This window comes from Thamnophis elegans, chromosome 1 (assembly GCF_009769535.1).
Source record: "Thamnophis elegans isolate rThaEle1 chromosome 1, rThaEle1.pri, whole genome shotgun sequence".
Classification (NCBI taxonomy): domain Eukaryota; kingdom Metazoa; phylum Chordata; class Lepidosauria; order Squamata; family Colubridae; genus Thamnophis; species Thamnophis elegans.
In genome coordinates this window covers 163948674-163967464 of record NC_045541.1, presented here as the reverse complement: position 1 = coordinate 163967464, position 18791 = coordinate 163948674, and positions in this window count along the sequence as shown.

Below are 18791 nucleotides of genomic sequence, written 5' to 3'. Positions count from 1 at the left end.
TCTTGCACGCCCAATGTCTGCCCTCCCCAATGTAAAAGACAACGCCTTGATGATCTCTTTGGAATACCTGCTTTGATGATGATGATGATGATCATCATGGCTAACTAGTCTCTGCTTGAACATATACAATACAGGAAACAGTAAAACCTCTCTGGTCAATGCATCCAACTGCAGAAATAGTCTTACTGAATCATTATGCCTAGATTCGGGGAAAAAAATAGGCATATTCCAGTCATCCTCTAAAACAGGGGGGCTCCAACCTTGGCAACTTTAAGACTCATGTCAGGCCTGCAGCCATCTTTTCTTTTGGATCTTTGGCCCACCACACTTTCTATTATTCTACTATGCATTTTCTATTGTGGGAAAATAGGAGCGGGAATTGTAGGAGTTAGATGCTATGTAGCCATAACAAAATTCTTTCTAGAAAGAACAAGGTCATCCTTTGTCTTTGCACCTCTGAACCTGACTGGAACTGGATGGGTGGAACTGCCAGCATGGCAGTGGGAGATTGGACCATGTGATGGACTTGTAGGTGTGGGGGCAAGATCTTGAACTTTCAACAGGGTGGGGAAAACCGGGAAGCTTTCAAATTCGGGTTTTCTCAGATGTTCCAACATGGCTCTCTTAATAAATTGGAACTTTGTGCAATACTTTGCCTTGGACTCTGATTTACTTTTGGATGCTACTTGGAACCCTGACAACTTGCGGACTTTAACTCCCAGAATTCCCCAGCCAGTTTCCCTGCTCTAAACCACTGTTCTCCAATCTTTTTGCATCAGGGACTGGCTTCATGGAAGACAATTTTTCCATGGATCAGGAATGGGGGAATGGTTTCAGTTTTGCTGGCTTGTCCTCTGCTCACCTCCATCTGTGCAGCCTGGTTCCTAACAGGCTATGGACCAAGGATTGGAGATCCTTGCTCTAAAACTACTAACTTCCTTTTGAAAGCAATCGGCTGTAAGGATTTTGGCTGAATATGGAAGATGGTGCTGATGTCACATTTGGGACTGATAAGCAGTATCTTTCTGCCTCTGGGTCTCGTCCAATTCATTTCAGTGCATTCACTCCGTGCCAGTCTTGAAATGGAAGTATTAAGAACGCCCGGAAATCGGAAGCGAGGATTTTGTTTATTAATTAACGATCCAAAATCAATGACAACAGCATTTCTGGCAACCACCTTCAATTAATTAACCCATTTAAGCTGCACGGCACCCAAAAAATAAAATAAAAACCAATAGAACAAAACACCTCCACCCCCACAGTTTGGCACCTTCAAAGGTGATTGCAGAAGAACAGGAAAAAGAAGAGTGAATATGGATGAGTAGGTATATGTGAAGCAAAGCAGGTATCAGCTTTGCATTTTGATTGCCATGATGTTCAGTTCCAAAATTTAATTATGTGGAGAGGATTATGAGATCCTTCAAAAGCCTTCAAATCAACATAGTTGGCACTAGGAAATGTTACAACCGAAGGGATTTTTTTTTCCTGCCAATGGTGACAAACATGATTTTTGCAAAGCTCAAGTTCTGTTATTAATAATGTGATTGTATTAATCAGAAGAAAAAAAAGGAATCGGAGCAGGGGAGGAGAAAATCACAATAGAAAGAATTGTGCCCCCCAAAATGATCCAACACTTGGTAGTCCTTGACTTATGGCCACAACTGAGCCCAAAATTTATGTTGCTAAGTGAGACAGTTGTTAAGTGAATCTGGCTTCCCTACTGACTTTGCTTGTCCTAAAAGGTCCTGGGACCCTGGGACATTGCAACTATAATAAATATGAGTCGGATGCCAATCATCTGAATTTTGGTCATATGACCATGGGGTTGTTGCAATGGTCATAAGTGTAAAAAAGGGTCATAAATCACTTTTTTCAGTGCCATTGTAATTTTGAACAGTCCCCAAATAAACTGTTGTAAGTTGAGGACTTCCTGAATTTTACCTTCCTGGAGGTGAGCCTAATGGAAGGAACAATACTAGACAACTAGTTGCAGAAACCTCAAATATCAGCTTTATCTGTAGTCTGATGAAAAGAAGGACCAGGGGAGACATGATAGCAGGGTTCGGACCTGGGTACCTGAGAGACCGCCTCCTGCCGATTACCTCCCTCAGACCGATTAGATCTCACAGGTTAGGTCTCCTCCGGATTCCATCTGCCAGCCAATGTCGGCTGGCGACTCCCCGGGGGAGAGCCTTCTCTGTTGCAGCTCCAGCCCTCTGGAATGACCTCCCCGTGGAGATCCGGACCCTTACTACCCTCCCGGCCTTCCACAAAGCCATCAAGTCCTGGCTGCTCCAGCAGGCCGGGGGGGGGGGGGGCTTGTGAAACATCCAGCCCCACGGAAATTGTGTGTTTTTAAAGTGTTGTCTTTGTCTATTTATCCCCCTTCCCTTGTCTATTGTGAGCCGCCAGGAGTCCTTCGGGAGTGGGCGGCATACAAGATAAATAAATACAAATACAAATACAAATTCCAATATTTGAGGGGCTGCCACAAAGAAGGGGGGGTGTCAACCTATTTTCCAAAGCAAGAAACAATGGGTGGAAACTAATTAAGGAGTAAAGCAAACTAGAACTAAGGAGGAATTTTCTAAGAGTGAGAACAGTTGCCTTTTTTGTTATTTTCCTTCCAGGTTGTTCTAGAACAGGGGTGTCAAACTGGCGGCCCACGGGCTGTATGCGTCATGCACAGGCCACTGCCCACCCCAGCTCCATGAAGGGAAAAACATTGTGATATGTCATGTGATATGGCAACGTGATGCCGGGAGTTTGACATCCATATTCTAGAGCTGTGATGGTGAACCTATGGCAAGCGTGCCACAGGTGGCATGCAGAGCCTTCTCTGTGGGCACACAAGCCAATGCCCCAGCTCAATTGCACCGTGCATGCGTGCACACTTCCCACTGGCCAGCTGATTTTTGGGTCTCTGCCACGCATGCGCGGGTAGTGGGTGCATATGGGGGTTCATGTGTGCATGCCCAGGGGACCCTTGTGGGGTCATGTGTGCGTGCGTGTGCATGTGCAGGGTGCACACAAGGGCTGTGCATGCATGCATGGGGTACATGTGTGGGGAACATGTGTGGGGGTCATGTGTGTATGTGCAAGGGGTGGGGCACATGGTAGAGGCGCACACTGCATTATGGGTGTGCGTCAGTGGTGGGTTCCGGAACCCGTTGCAACCGTTATGGTTGCAACAGGGCCTGGTATGCACCACATGAACACACGCAGCATGCACATGCGTACTTACCTTTTGCAACGCTCCAGCTGTTCGATGGAGTGTCACACAGGCGCTGTGCGCTCCATGCACATGCACGGAAGCGCCAAAGAGCTCAAATACAGGTAAGGAGCTCAGGCAGGCAGGCGAGCCCTCTGCAGCACCGTACCGGAATGGTATCCAGTGCTCGGGCAGGCACTGATATGCCCGTATCAGGGTGTACTGTCTGCAACCCATCACTGGTGTGCATACTTTGGTTTGTTCTAGAGGAAAAGGCTGCAGGTAATTTTGGAGAGATTCAGAAAGAGAGATCCTTTAACAACCTCCTCCTCCTCTTCCTCCTCGTCTTCTTCCTCCTCCTCCTCCTCGTCTTAGTTTGGAGCAAACCATACACTCAGAATCCATCTGGGACAGTATTTCCTTCTAGGATAGAGCAAGCATCATGATGGGCCACTTAAGCCCAGAAGCTTAGGAAAGGCTTTCTTCAGCGATGGCTGCCTGAGCAGCACTTCACCACCAGCAAAGGGGCCATTAGACAGCTAATGAGAAATGCTCTACTTTTCCCACAACAATTTTAATTCCATTTCATGAAAGAAAATTTGCATGCAAACCCAGAGTATCCAAGAAGTACTCTGGGTTGGGAAATTAGAAAAAGGCAACTCCAACCTTAATCATTGTAGCTGGGGAAAATAATAATTCAAATCACAACAATATAAAATAAACATGGAGAGAGAGAGTGAGAGAGGGAGGGAGGGAGGGAGAAAGAAAAGGAAGGAAGAAAAGGAAGGAAGAAATGAAAAAAAGGTAGGAAGAAAAGGAAAGGGAGAGAAAGAAAGAAAGAAAGAAAGAAAGAAAGAAAGAAAGAAAGAAAGAAAGAAAGAAAGAAAGAAAGAGAAAGAGAGAAGGAAAGAAGGAACGAAGGAAAGAAAGACAAAAAAAGAGAAAAAGAAAGAGAGAAAGAACAAAGGAAGGAAGAAAAGAGAGAAAAAGAAAGGGAGAGAAGGAAGGAAGGAAGGAAATGAAGGAAGGAATGAAAGGAAAAGAAAGAAAGAGAAAGAAAGAAAGAAAGAAAGAAAGAAAGAAAGAAAGAAAGAAAGAAAGAAAGAAAGACACCTATGTTTATTGCAGACAGATTGGAGTGATTGTGTAGGGAGATACCAAGATGAAAACTGGAATCTTTCCTTGGGACAGAAGGAGAGACTTGCTTGACCAATGGCAAGGAGCTGAAGCTAACATGGATGTAGGCAAAACATAATAAAAATATGTCCAAGGGTATGGTCCCTTTTCTTTCTGGATCCCTTTCCTTTTCTTTCTGGGGGTGAGATCACATTGTTTGAATCCCAGCTGAGAAACTTCCACAGTTCTGCCTTATTTATGCCTCCAGGTAAGATTTAATTACAGTTAGCTCAGATGTTCCTTCTTCAGAAAGAACATGTTAACATTTCTTTAGAAATGAAGTTAACAGGATGAGAATCTTTTCAGAAAGAACATCTCTTGACTACCAGGATTCAGTCAGAGTGACCTTTGCAGCTACTATTTGCCATTTTTTAAGATGAAGAAAGTTTATTTTCTTAAACCCAGTCTTATCCTTAAGTCCAATATTTTGTGGAACTTTTGAAAATCTTCTTAGCAAAGGCAGTATATGTGTACTCTTTTTTTCATCACTTCCTTGTGCAAGGCAGTTTTTTGAGTTTTTTATATACTGATATTTTTGTATGTCCAAGGAATGTGTTTCACTGTAACCAGCTTTCTGTTTCCTCAATTTCAAGAATTCCAACATTACATAATCACTTTCCCCCCAAGTTCCCACTGCTTTCATCATTTATATTAAATTTATTTCCCCACTTTTGAGTTGGTGCCATCTTTGAATCAAGACAGAAATTTATGTTGTCATTGCCAATGCCTACCCTGCCTCTGCTACATTTATTCTGAGTCATTGCTGACTGGTGCTGTCCTGATTTATTAATTTGTCACTCATTATAGACAAGGTAATTAGCTCTCTCTGTCCTCCCATTTCAGCATGTCACAACCTAGCAGGGAAAATCTCCACCAAGCTGGACACTGCTGGAGGAAAAGAATGGGTATTCTTGCAAGATTCTACTTCTCTTCTCTAAGTTCATGTGTCTGCTCCACCTCCCATTTGAAATATTGAGCAATAAAAGAAATGTTATGGGAAGTGAACAAAACAGAAATAGTTCCAGAGAGCAGGGAGGCAGGCCCTCCCAACTGTTACCTTGCTTTGGGAAAGCATCCTTCTCGTCTCCTGGCTGGTTGGTTGGTTTTTGGTCAATAATGCACATAAATAAGATGCTATTTTTATTCCTTCTTCCAACTGTTTTTTTAACTAGAAGCTTTCAGCAGTACCACCATAGTAGTTATTTCTTAATTCTATGGAGCTGTAAGGTAAAGGTAAAGGTTCCCCTTGCACATATGTGCTAGTCGTACCTGACTCTAGGGGGTAGCGCTCATCTCATTTCAAGCTGAAAAGCCAGAGCTGTCCAAAGATGTCTCCATGGTCAAATGATTGGCATGACTAAACACTGAAAGCTCAAAGAATGCTGTTACCTTCCTACCAAACTGATCCCTATTTTTCTACTTGCATTTTTTTACATGCTTTCAAAATTACTAGGTTGGCAGAAGCTGGGACACGTAACGGGAGCTCACCCTGTTACGCAGCACCAGGGATTCAAACCATCAAACTGCTGACCTTTCTGATTGACAAGCTTAATGTCTTAGCCACTGAGCCATCGCATCCCATACATATGGAGCCGTATATATCTTTATTACATAGTGCAACTTCTGAGTCTGAGATAAGTCTTCTTCTGCATCTTTTGATAGCTGTTCTAATATTTGAGGGGCTGCCACAAAGATAAGAGGATTAACCTATTTTCCAAAGCACCAGAAGGGAAGACAAAAAACATGGATGGAAATTAATCAAGGAGAACAGCAACTTGGAACTAATAAGAAATTTTCTAACAGTGAGGACAATTAACCAGTGGAACAGCTGGCCTTCAGAAGTTGTGAGTGCTTCATCACTGGAGCTTTTAAGAAGAGACTGGGCAGCCACTAGTCCGAAATGGTATAGGGTTTTCTGCTTGTGCAGGGGATTGGACTAGAAGACCTCCAATGTCCCTTACAACTTTGGTATTCTGTTGTCTGCCTGTTACATATTTAAGAACCAACCAAGATCTTTTTGTTTGTGCTTTTTAATGTGACCTAGTTATAGTTGACTCTAACATGTGGCTAAGTTTGTACTGCTTCTTCTTCTTCTTTAGTGTTATATTTTTAAATCTTTACTGATGTTCCAGCTAACTGGGTATTGAATGACCATCTGTGGCCTAATGGTCATCAGGATGACATCCAGCAGTTCTTCAAGGCAGTTTGTCCAATTGCAGGAAAAGGAAGGCACTATATGTGCACATTCATTCATTATCAAAGATTGATAATGTTTATTTATTGAACCCATACAAAGGCTTGTCAGGGACCATCTAACCCAGGTTTGGAATAAAGGGGACTACGTCTTTCATGCTTGACTTGTTCCACACAGTAGTTGTGCTTTAATTCCTCAGATAAGCAGTCATAAACAGACTTTTTTTTCCACTGAAGTTGGTAGAATGAGGGATGAGCATTTGTTTTAACTTCTCCCAACTTCTTCAATAATGCTTATGATTCCATATCTATACTGCTAATTCTAACACCTTTCTTTAATTTTGTCCTCCTTTCCTCCCCCCATGTTTTATTCCCTTTATTTATATTACTTTCTATTTCCACTGAACAGTGTGGTATCAGGGTTTTAAACAATCAAAACCCACATATTTGTTATAATATTCATCACAATACTATTAATCATTTAACTATATGTCCATACAGGTACAATAATACATAATATATACATCATCAAATTCCCTCCACATTATCATTCCCTCTTTTTTATATCTCCTCTTTTCTGATTTCTATTTCTATTATCTACCATTTGTAAAATACATCTCACATCGAGAAATACTCAATTTCTTCTTAATTTTTAAAATAAGCATTAGTTTATTCATTTCTGCAGCAGTCTAATATTTCCTTAATGACCCTCTCTTGTCCTGCTTTCTTTAAAATCCTTCCAAACTATTCCTATCTCATTGTTTTATTTTCCCTAATGCATTTTTTATTCATTTGGCACTTAATTTTTAAGTTTGACTTGTTCAAGAATGTAATTGCTTTGACAGCACACGTCTTTTCCCCCCTAAATTCTCTTGGCACCCAGCTGTACATTAATAGATTTGTTCACTCTGAATCATATTCTGTTTCACTTCAGTTCTTTGATTACTGCTTGTGCATTGTAGTTTTATTGTCATTCATATTATTAGGTTTAATATTCATTTATTATCAACAATAGACACAGCACCAAATATGTGACAGTTGAGGATTATATGATGGGACTAGTGAAGGCTGCAAACTTCTTTTTTTTAATAAAATTTTTATTTGCAGACAAACGCAGACACACAACACATATAACATAAAAGCCTCTTCAATTACACACAGTGGGTCGATTGGTTACAAAGTCTTTATGTGTCCTTTCCGTAGTCCTCACTTGAGTTTTATTAAAATTCACATATTGGCAGTCAAGATATCTTTGTATACATTGCAATTATGCTTCCTCCTATTCTAAGTCATTCAATCATTTTAGCATTGATAACATTCTTTAATAATTTTCAATTCCATGTTTTTCCCATTATTAGTATCATCAATCTAATATACATGTATACAAATTGAGTACTTGAGAGACCGCCTACTGCCAATTACCTCCACTAGGCCAATAAGATCTCATAGATTAGGCCTCCTCCGAATTCCATCAGCCGGCCAATGTCGGCTGGCAACTACCCAGAGGAGAGCCTTCTCGGTGGCTGCTCCGACCCTCTGGAACGAACTCCCCGTGGAGATTCGTACCCTTACCACCGTCCAGGCCTTCCGCGTTGCCCTTAAATCCTGGCTGTCCCGACAGGTCTGGGGCTAATGACTTTAACCCCACTCGAATAGTATGACTGCTGTGCTTTTTTTAATGATGTATTGTCTTCGTGTTTGTAACTTGTTTGTCCTTCCCTCCCCCTGAATTGTGAGCCGCCCTGAGTCCCCTCAGGGAAAAGGGCGGCATACAAATAAAGTAAACAAAACAAACAAATTGTTATAATTATTAAACATCCATTAAGCCCAGCTATTATTACATCCTTTCAACATAAGGCATATTAAATTTAAAGTAAATTTATATTATAACATTTTATTACATTATCCTAAAATCATCCAATATTACATCTTTATAATCTATTCTATATAAAATTGTTTATCTTTTATAAAAAGGCTTTTCAACATCATCTCCATGATCCTCATTTACAGTTTGTATAAGATTTCATATTATCAATCTAGTATATATAAATGCTTTGTTATCATTATTAATCATTTATTTGATTGTGACATCATTCTATTATTTTAGCATTGATAACATTCTCTAATAATTTTCAATTCCGTATTTCCCCCCATTATTAGTATCAATCTAATATACCTATATACAACTTGATATAATTATTAAACATCAGTTAAGCCTAGCTATTATTATAACCTTTCAACATAAAGCATATTAAATTTAAAGTAAATTTATATTATGACATTTTATTACATCAACCTGAAATCATCCAATGATATTACATCTTTATATTCTATTCTATATAAAATTGTTTAACTTTTGTAAAAAGGCTTTTCAACATCATCTCCATATCCTCACTTACAGTATTGTATAAAATTTCATATTATCAATCTAGTATATATAAATGCTTTGTTATCATTATTAATCATTTATTTGACTGTAGCTATTATTATGTTGAACATAGCACTCAAAATGTAACTACATTTAACTAAAAATTTGTTGTGACATTTCATTTCATCATCCTGTATCCTTCCAGAGATAGTGTAGTCCAATATCTCTTGCCATTTGTAAAGTCTGTATTCTAAATATTTTCTTGATAAGTCTTGTGTAGACTTCTCTTAAGAACTTGTTGTTCTTTTTATCATCTTCACTTTTGTTATCATTAGTGCTTTTGCCAAGATTACTCTCATTATTTCTGCCAAATTTTCTCTCCTTTCTTTCTGTATTTCACACTTGTCATTTCCCTCCACTCTAGGTTTGCTGTCAGTGTCAACAATTTTCTTATCACTTTCATATGTCTGTGTTATTTTTTCAGCTCTGTCCTCAAACTTCACTGCTGTCCCCGTACTTTCTGTATTTTGCTCTATAATTTCAAGTCTCTTTTCAATTCTCTCTGTAATTGATAAAACTTTTTGAATTTCTGAGAACATTCTTTGCAAAGTTAGTGCCTTTTCTTCTTCACGTTGTGCCATTTTCCAGGTTATAAACACTGCCAAAACTTCCAAGACTTTTTAGATCAAACAAATTCAGTTGAGTTTTTCAAATTAAAGCTTTCTCTTTCCTTCAAAGGAACACCTGTATCAACAAAATATTTTCACTGAGCCTTTCAGTAAACAAAGCTTATAGCTTTATCAGATATTGCCAAGCCTCTAGCCACTAGATTGCAGTGTTACCGCTTTTCCATCTGTTTCTGCCTCTCTGTCCAAGAGAGGAAAAGAGAAAAAAAGTGTAAAAATTATGTTCCATCCCAGCCTTACGAAAGAAGAAGCTTTTAATCCACGAATACAAAAAATGGAGAAAGTATAGAGGAAGAAGGAAAAAAAGGAGACCAGTCCAGTTTAAAAGTAAGAGGCATTTGTAAAGAGTTCATCCATAGAAAACAAACAAAGTTAAGGTAGAAAAGATAACATGGTCATCTTAGACCAGAGTTAATTTGCTGCTTATTTTCTTCTGTCTTCTATTTTATTTTAAATTCCAATTATTTGGGGTTTTCCCTTCTCTAATAATAAAAAAAATTCTCACCAATTCAACATACTCCTGTACTGCTTCTGTTTTAGAGGCTTGTCCCAACCTTTGGCAGCCATTTTGGTTGCTTCTCTTGTAGCTAGCAAAAAGAGCTTTCTCCTGGATCAATCAGGGGTTTTGCGATGCCACTGAGATCAGCAGGACATGCTCTTCTCTATCACTGTTCTTTCAGAACAGTTTAGGTCCAAAAGGACCATCCAGAAACAGAAATATCAACAGCAATCCTAGAGACCCAAGATTGCATGTCGTGTTGTTGCAACGTCAAGTCCGCCTCCCCAAGGCTGCAAACTTCTGAGAGAGAAAAGAGTGTGGGCAATCAAGAGTAATATGAAGGAGGGCCATAGAGGACATCTCATCTCACAAGATTCAAAGCCTTAAATATTGACACTTCCCAGATAGACGTCCTCTGGTTGTATTCAGATTATAATGTGTTAGCTGAGAATTATAGAAATTGTTGTCCCAATATAATTAAAGAGGTATCAGGAATGAAATTGTAATTGACTGCATGCATTTTCATTTTCTAGGCAAGGCAAAACAGGGTCTGTGTGGATGTGTGTGTTTGTGTGTGTGTGTGTATGTGTGTGTGTATATAGCCACCCAGAGATACACAATATTAATTTGTAAAGATGGTGCAAGGATGACTGATTTCAGCAGCAGCGTCTCTGTAATGGTTGCTATGATTCATGCCAAGTGTTAAAGCATCTTCTTCTTGCTCTTTGTAACCTATGATTTGATTCCAAGAATAGGTCAAGATACAGGTAAAAATCCATTATGAGGAATGTGATATAAAGCAGTTAAATGGACAATCTGTACAATTGCTCCAGGGAATGGATCAGCACAGGAACAGCATGAGGAAAAATTGGCTAAAACAGTGAAAAATAGGGGCCAGATGTTTGGTGAAAAATATTTTTTTTGAAATTGGATGTTGAAATAAGAAGCTATGAAAAAAAGGTGAGTACATAGAGTTAGGCTTTGTCCAGATGGAATAGAAAATAAGTGTTTCTCACAAAGCAGTATAAACCATCTCTTTTTTTAAAAATCTCAGAATAATCTAGTGTTCACTCATTTTACACATAAAGGTAAAGGTTCCCCTCGCACATAGGTGCTAGTCATTCCTGACTCTAGAGGGCGGTGCTCATCTCCGTTTCAAAGCCAAAGAGCCAGCGCTGTCCGAAGATGTCTCCCTGGTCATGTGGCTGGCATGACTAAATGCCGAAGGCACATGGAATGCTGTTACCTTCCCACCAAAGGTGGTTCCTATTTTTCTACTTGTATTTTTACATGCTTTCGAACTGCTAGGTTGGCAGAAGCTGGGACAAGTAACGGGAGCTCACTGTTATGCAGCACTAGGGATTTGAACCACAGAACTACCGATCTTTCTGATCAACAAGCTCAGTGTCTTAGCCACTGAGCCACCACACCCCTTTACACATTATACACATAGGAAACTGATTAATAATACAGAGCCAAATTTATTCCCAGTCTGAACCTTAGGCTGATTTTGTTTACTACAGCTGGTATTCAAAATGCCAGATATTCAATATGTCTATTGAGTCACATTGGCTGAACATGAAACAATTTCCCCATATCCTTCAGGAATCTAAGATTCTAGGTCTAAGTTAGGTCTCTGATATCTAAGCTAGGTTCCTTTACCATCTAAAACTTATTGCTGTAAGATTTTTTTAGCAATTGTATCATTTCACAAGTTCCATCTTTCCACAAGCTCCATCAACTTGAGTGACTCAATGCATATCATAAATATTTGGAGGGCCATGTGTTAATTTATTTAATTATAAGCCATGTGCAATCAATGACCTTCATCCATTTAGTTTGAGGGAAATTGTAAGGATTGCCTCTCCTCCTAACTTAAGAAAGTGAAGACTTTTGAAGTGAAGTATTTCAAAAGGAAGCTTTTATTAAGCAGAAGTGATAGCAATGAATTCAAAGCAAAGTCTGAATACACTTAGGCAAGTAGAATTAAAGCAGTAGGGATCTCTCCCTTTAGCCAGATGCAAATTCAGCCAATCCACAAGTGTGAAGATGCCATCCTACCAGCCACCCTGAGAAGCAGAATGAACATATAGTCCCATGCTATCTTCCGTTGGCTATCAAAGTGAAACAACCCACATGGCCATCCCTACTATATATTCCTCAAGAGGTGAGAAAATCCAAGGGTGCTTTGGTGCCAGGATACAAGTTATAAAATACCAGTTGTCACAGGCAATACTAATGAATCAAATCCAAGCCCCTCCCCCTTTCCCAATTGAATGGCAGTATCACTTTTAGGGATCTGACAGAAATGCTTTAACTAAGGCTTTTAATTTATCTTTGAGTTTTTTAAAAGATAGATTTTCCTATTGTTGACTTATCAATTACATTGTACAGTTTCAAGGTTCTCATGGACTTTGCCTGGTCTCGGAAACTAAGCATGATCACACCAAGTTTTTATTGGAATAAGAAGATCATTAGGAAACCCTAGGAGACTGGGCTAAATTGCAAGGCCAAAATCCATCCTGGAAGCCAATTGCAAATGAGTTCCATGCTACTTCCAAAAAAATCACAAGGTTGTATCTTTGAAGTCATCTGGAGCTGAGCTTAGCATCAGGTGGAAACTCATTGACCATATTTTTCAGAGTATAAGACACTCCAAAGTATATGACGTACCTAGCTTTTGGGGAGGAAAACAAGAAAAAAAATCTACCTCTGCCTCTGCCTCCCAGCAATTTTCCTCCTAACAGCAAATAGCCCGTTTCAGTTTAGCCAGGTTAGCCTGATTGTTGGTTGGATCAGCCTCCCGATCATTAGCTGTTTCAGGCTTCAGAGATTGCCTATTGTCACCTCTTCACACCCCATTTTCTGCCCATTCTGGGGATCACAATGGAGGAAAATGAGGCATGCAGAGGCCAAAAAAGGGGCACAAGGAGGCCAAAAATGGGATGCAGAGGCTGAAAATGGGTGTGCAGAGGCAGCAATACACAATGGCAATCCCTGCAGCCTGAAATAGCTGATGGTTAGGAGGCGATCCAACCGACTACCAGCTGCTTGTGTTAATCAGGCTTGTGCTAAAGCTGAAACTGAAACAGGCTGTTTGCTGCAAGGAGGCAAATTGCAGGAGGGCAGAGGCGAAAGGGTGGAGGCCGGTGAGTGGGCAAGGCTACATTTGGTGTATAAGATGCACCCAAATGTTCACCCTCTTTTAGGGGGGAAAAAGTGTGCCTTATACTCCGAAAAATACGGTAAACTCTAAAGGTGTGGGGAAAAAAAAATCCAACAATCCATAAATGCCTTTAAAACATAGTGCTACAATTAGCGTAAATGAACTATATTCCATCAATCATCACGGGTGAAAAAACTCACATAACTTAGAATGTTTTACAAGAAAGTTACATAAAATACAGTATTTTGATACTTGCCAAAAGCTGTGCAGATATGACTGCCAGGGAGTTGTGATGGAGACAAATGCAAAAATAAGCACTATGCTTGGGTAATTCCTTAAATCCATTAGAAAGTTCATTCCTGAGGGATATGCTTAAAGCCAGTTTGGCAATACTTGCTTTGAAGTTTGAGGGGCAGAATAAAACAGATGTATCACTCCCAAGGAGTAGGCTAAGACTCATCGGAAGTTACCTAGCATAAGCATCTTTGAGGACCCTTTTTGTGGAAGTAATAACATGTGTGCTTAAAAGGAAACTGATAGAAGAGAATACTTGTAGCTCAGGGTTGAACTGGGAGGTCCTTGGTGGTCTCTGAGCTATGTTTTTTTACAGATGTTTTCATTACTAAACTAGGTAATATTATCGGTGCTAGTAGGAAATGGGGCTTGCTCTCATTTTGTATGTTGGTATCTTGCCTTGTCAGTATTGATAGGAATGATCTTGGTGGGTCCTTGACTAGGCTATTGTTTACTGTTAGCTTGTTTGAAAGTTCCTCAATTGGGGTATTCTTCACTTCTTGATTGTTGGTCTAATCTTAATCTTGGTGTTAAATAAGAGTCGTGGTGGTGCAGTGGTTAGAATGCAGAACTGCTGGCTAACTCACTGCCCACTCCAGAAGTTCAATTCTAAACATCTCAAGATTGATTCAGCCTTCTATCCTTCTGAGGTCTGTAAAAGGATGACCCAGATTGTTGGGGGCAATATGTTGACTCTGTAAACCACTTAGAGAGGGCTGTAAAGCACTATGAAGTGGCATATAAATCTAAATGCTAATTCTATTGCTAATCTCTGCTCATTTTGGTGTTGATTGTTGGTGGGGTGTTTTGGTCTTTGTTTCCTTTTTGGTTTTTTGATTGTCTCTTTTGAATGGTGTGCAGATGTCATTTATGTCTATGCGCCTGTTGATGACTGATTTCTCTGAGTGCCAGACTTCTAGGAATTCTCTAGAGTTTTTGCCTTGGCTTGGTCTAGGACAGGAGTGTCAAACCCATGTTGTCATGGGTCATCACATGACATATCAGGACTTCCCCCCCCCCTTCGCTAAACCAGGCAAGGGTGGGGCCAGCATGTGACTCATCTGGCCATGAGTTTGACACCCCTAGTCTAGGATGTTCAGTTTCCCAATTGAAACTATGGTCAAGTCTGTCCATGTGTTGTGAAATTAAGGAGTTTTCATTATGTCATGTGACTGCTTCTTGTTCATGGAGGTGCTCTGCTAGAAAACTGCATAGAAAAGAAAAGGGTATAATCACTTTGTTTTAATGTTGGAAGGGGACTTTGACGTCACCTAGAGTGTAATGCAACTCCCCAATCTGTGCAGAAATCTTGCAGCAATGAACCCCTGACAGGTAGCTATCCAGCTTTTATTAAATATTTCTGACGAAGGAGAGTTCACTGTCTCCCCCAAGACAATCAGTTTGACAACTCATAAATAATAATTTTGAATGGAGAGGAACCACCAGATGCAGTAAGAAAAACGCAACAGTAAATGTTAGACTCTGAACCACCCAGTCTAAAAGGATGTTTAGGGATGTTCTTTTCATATCAGGCCTTGTGGAGGATGTTACATGGGGAATTTGACACAATCAAGTGGCTTATAAGAGGGACCGAGCAGTCCTCATAGTTTTCAGCAGGGATTCTTTACTGGAACAACTTGACAAGAAATCCAAGACTAATTGAATAATCACACACAGCTGTTGGGGAGAAGAAAGGGAGGATTAATTATGGTGGAGCTGAATTAAATATTTCAACCATCATTTGCATCCAATTTATATTGCTGACTGACACAGCCAATAACAGAGGCTCAAAGCAGCTTGCATGCTCAGGAGGTATGACCTTCAGCAAGATATTCCTACTGGATATACAAAGGAAGAGCAATAAGTGGCATTTAGGGATGTCAAGCAAGGCCAGTCTATTGAAACTATGTTGCTCTCCATAGACCAGAGATGCTGACAAATGTGTAAGGGAGGGTTGTGTATCAGTTCTACAAAACTAAACCTAATATAACAGAATAACAGAGTTGAAAGAGACCTTGGAGTTCTTTTAGTTCAATCCCCTGCTTAAGTAGGAGACCCTATACCATTTTAGGCAGATGGATGTCCAGCCTCTTCTTGAAAACCTCCAGTGATGGAGCACCCACCATTTCTGAGGGCAAGTTGTTCCACTGGCTGATTGTTCTCACTGTCAGGAAATATCTCTTTAGATCTAGGTTGGTTCTCTCCTTGATTAATTTCCATCCATTGTTTCTTGATGCTTTGGAAAATAGGTTGACTCCCTCTTCTTTGTGGCAGCCCCTGACATATTGAGACACTACTATCATGTCCTCCTCCTCCTCATTGACTTAACTGCTCAAAATTGGTACAGGTGTTATCCACTATGTGATCCACTGTCACAATAAATGTTGTTACCATATTTTTCAGAGTATAAGATACACCTTTCCCCCCAAAAAGAGGGTGAAAATTTGGGTGTGTGTTATACACCAAATGTACCCTCCCCAGGCCAAAAACATGAGAGATGAGAGATGGTCTGTGGCAATCCCTGCAGCCTGGAACAGCTGACTGGGGGTATTCCGGCAGTCCCATCCACCAGTCAATCAACTGTGTTGAATCAGACTGCAATAAGTGCTGAAGCTGACCTGGCTGGTCAGAATTTGCAGCAGCAATCAAATTCGAAAGCACACATAAGTAAGCAGGATTCAAAATAAGAATAATAATATACAATACAATACCAAAAGCAGGTTTTCCAAGGTAGCAGTAAACACAAGCAAATCACAAGCAGTTTCAATTTCAGTTCTCAGCTAAGCCAGGCTCCTTCCTGTCTCCTTGTTGCTCACATGGCAAATACTGTTTCAGAGTCCAAATAGCCCTCATTGGCTGACTCAGTTGCTATGCCTATTCATTGGTTGACCTTGTTAACATGTGTTCCAAATCAGGAAGCTAGCCAGCTGAATACCATGGATGCTGGTAGGCAGAGGCGGAATTTTTCTTCTTATTATTTTCCTCCCCAAAAACTAAGGTGCATCTTATACTCCGGATCATCTTATGCTTGGAAAAATATGGTACATCTCAAAGCAAAATGTTATTTTTTGGGCATAATTTCAGGATTCAAGCTGTTTGAAATTTGGCATGCTTCAACTCCTGAGTGACCTGAAACCCTGCAACAAGTCCGATCAATGGAATGCTAAGGTTCGTGTGAGATTTGATGGGGAAAGAATGTCCCTACTAACTCCCCAAGTGATAGTTTTGAACATCCCTACATGGAAGCTACAAGAGGGATGGGAAGGGGGAGAATTATTTCAGAGTTTCAAGATTCTGTTACTATAATCTTACGATAAAGGTAGTATTAGCAGTCATGATTTTGGTTTCCTGTCTGGAGTACCTCAAAAAGCTGACATAGACATATCGCAGAAGTGAGTACACCCTCTCACATTTTGTCAATATTTAAGTATAGCTTGCCAGCAGTTTAGACATTAGTGGCTGTATGTTATTTCTATTTTGAGGGGACAGCACATTTATACTGTTATACAAGCAGTACACTCACTACTTTACATTTCAGCCAAGTGTCATTTCTTCAGTGTTGTCACATGGGAAGATATACTTAAATATTTATAAAATGTGAGGGGGTGTACTCATGTCTGTGATATACTATTGTAAGTTGAACTGGAAGATCTTATCCTTGCGTCTGTCTGTCCGTCCATCCATCCATCCATCCATCCATCCATCCATCCATCCAATCAATCAGTAGAGTAGCTCCATTGCTTACATCCATTGTTTCTGGTCTTCTCTTCTGGAACAATTCTTAACAATTCTATCCTATCTTCTGAATGACATCTCTTTAGATATCTGAAGACAGCAGTCATGTCTTCCCGCAATCCTTTCCTCTCCAGTACTTGCAACTGTTCCTCAGATGTGTTTCCTTTGAGGCCCCTTATTAACTTGATTGATATCCCCCTCGATCAGTGCTTCTCAACCTTGACAAACTTTAAGATTTGTGGATTTTAATTCTTAAGGAGATTTCAACTCCATGCTGTCTGGAGAATTCTGGGAGTTGAAGTTCACACATCATAAAGTTGCCAAGGTTGAAAAACACTGCTTTAGACACAGTCCAATATCATTTCTTGTAAAATGGAGAACAATTTCTCTTAATCAGTTGCAGAAGCTGTACTGTAGTTCTTACATTATTCTGAAGTATCTGTCCTGAATTTAATCCAGAGCGTTGCACAGCCCCATTTTTCTCACAAAGAAATCCCAACTGAGGAGTAGGCATGTGTGAACACTTTTTTCCCCATTCAAATTGCTGCATCCTGTTGATTTTTAGCCTTTTAAATGCATATTGCATTCTTTTAACCAGTGAGAAAAAACAGTATAGCTCATAATCAAGACTACACTTGATTGTGAGGTTCACCAGCTAACTAGCCCATAGTCATATTCTCTTAGCCCAATCCTTCTGAGAAAATGGTTTTCTTGTGGAAAGGCTTATTCCTAAATACAATGCCTTGAATTCTCTGGGGAAATGTTGGATAGAAAAGCAATATAAATAGACTGGGCATTCTTGATCATTTTTTTTTTAAAAATGTGTGTATACAAATAGTGTGGATGGTTTTTCTGAATTTCTCTAATAATTTCTTTTTTTGCATTTTTTTATTTTCATTAAACCAACAACACACATGCCAGTAAATGAACTTCCAGGTTCTGGTGTGTGGAAAACGGAAAATCAGCTCTTTCAGTTTCCAGTACTGCCACACACATGAAGGTCAGCTTTGTTAGGTAAGCTCCCCTTTGGGAGAGTGAGTGCGTTCAGAGAAGCGTTGTGAGAGTTGTGTTGGAGAACACACAAACCAGCAGAGAGGGACACTGCAGTTTAAGTAGGCTTCTACTTTTGTGGAAATAGAGGTATCAGCATCCATCAAACAGTCCAAGTCATACACGGATAAGTCAGTCAGTCATCAATGTCTTTCAGTTAAGGGATAATCCAAATAACATAGTCCATAAACATACAAACAATCCGGTACTCAAAGTTTGCTAGCAGTTGCAAAACTTACAATACCTCATGGCACTTTTTCATTTCATTTTTAAATGTTTTATTCATTTTCATTTTCAATTTTGTACATTCACTTATATACTGGATATTTGCAATAATAGTAATATAATCGTAAGAAAAAAGACAAAAAAAAAAAAAAACCCCAACCTAAACACAACTCATAAACCCAACCTAT